This window comes from Leishmania donovani, chromosome 23 (genome assembly GCF_000227135.1).
Source record: "Leishmania donovani BPK282A1 complete genome, chromosome 23".
In the NCBI taxonomy this organism is placed as follows: domain Eukaryota; phylum Euglenozoa; class Kinetoplastea; order Trypanosomatida; family Trypanosomatidae; genus Leishmania; species Leishmania donovani.
The window spans coordinates 505075-506946 of record NC_018250.1 but is presented as its reverse complement, the minus strand read 5'-3'; positions in this window follow the sequence as shown (position 1 = coordinate 506946).

Here is a 1872-nt window from a genome sequence, read left to right as displayed (position 1 = left end):
GGGAGTGCTGTACTGCGCCGTAGAAAAGGAAAAGCGGAAAAAGTAGTGCGCCGACGCAGGAGCGCGCACACGCACACACGCACACACGCGGACGTGTGCGCGGCGTGGTGCGACTTAGCGGCTGGCACGTCTAGACGCTGAGAGAAAGAGGTGCGCGCCCGAACGCGCTCCCTTGCTCCCGCGTGCAGAGCTGCTGAGGGATGCGCGGTAGCTGTGCTGGTAGCAGACTTGCTCTACGCATTGGCTGGCAGCCGTGTCTTTTTGCACGTGGCGCGTCCTAGATTCTGTTCCGGGGGATGTGCCTGGGCGCTGCTTCTGCGTCCTTTCTTCTGTCGGTGTGGCCCTTGCATGCGAATCTCTGCCGCTCACCTCCATTCTGCTTTGCTCCTTTCCCACGTGTGGGTGCTTGCGGTGATGTACATATACATGTATGCATACGTATATGACGCAGACGTCTCCTCGACATACGCGGTCTCTCACTGACATCTCTTTTGGAGCTCTCACTTCCTCTGGACGCTCTGCTCTTCACACACACACACACGCACACGACACGCACTCAAGATCAATCCGCGCAGACCAAGATGAACCAGGAGACAAAGGACCAGATGAACAACGCCGCGGCGGAGACGAGCGACAATGCGCACAACAAGATCCAGGAGCTGAAGGACGGTGTGAGCAATAAGGCTGCAGAGGCCCGTGATGCAGTGGGCAGCACGGTTGAGAGCATCAAGGACAAGATAAGCGGCGGCTCGTAACGCGTCCTGCCTATACGCCTTTTTTGTCCTGTATTTTTGTAACTTCTGATGCAGCGGCGGTGCGGTCTGCGGGACGCCGTCGCATGCTGGCAGACACACACACACACACGCACACGGACAACTCCTCTTTGTGGTGTGCTTCCCCTTCTCACGGCGTCCTCTGCGGTGTAACCCCTCTCTACTTCCACTGTGTGTGTGCGTGTGTCGATGCTGCACCTCTCCCGCCTGTGTCCCTTGTTGCACTCTCTGAGTGCCTTGGATTTGGACTCGGGGGGAGTCGTCCTTGGTGGACCCCGCCAGCACCGCTTTCCTGCTTGCACCACCGTCTACATACGTCTTTTTCCCGTACACGCCACTCTCGTCTGTGTGTCTGTATGTGCACGCTGACATGGCCCACGCACACGGCTTCCACCGCTGTCACTGCATGGCGTGCTTTTCTCTTTCTATCTTCCTCTCTTTATGAGTTTGTGTATGTCTCTTGTTGTTTATGATTATCCGCTATATGTCGAGGGGTACTTCCCTTCCTTCCCAGGACTTGCACCATGGGCACGGTGGCGTCTCGTCTATCCGTAGCGCAGTATTGGAGGAACTCCATCTGCTCTGTATGGAGGGGGCACGCCTGGAGGGCATGTCTCCATCTTTTGTGCTTGCCTCTGTGCATTTTGTGTGGTGGAGTGTATGCGGGCATACAGACCACACACGCCGTGCCGCCGACCAGCCTGGTGAGAATTCGCCATGCGCTGGTCGCCGTTGTGCCTTTTTTTGTATTTTGCTGTTTTCTCCCTTTTCGCGCGCTCTCTCTCTCGTGCTAGAGATCGCTGTATTGCTTTCTGTGTTCATTTTTCTTGATGCCCGTTGTTTGTGCTTCAGTCCCTCCGCTGCCCCACAGTCCCTTCGCCGTTCTCTGTGACGGTGGTGACGCGCAGCGGCCGCGGCATGCTGAGATGAGGTGCGGCGTGTGTCTGTCTGTGCGCCTCTCTCTTCCCGTGTCTGTCGGTCCCCCACGGCTGCCCTCGTCTCCGCACACGAGTCTGCCGTGGCGGGAGTGCTGTACTGCGCCGTAGAAAAGGAAAAGCGGAAAAAGTAGTGCGCCGACGCAGGAGCGCGCACACGCACA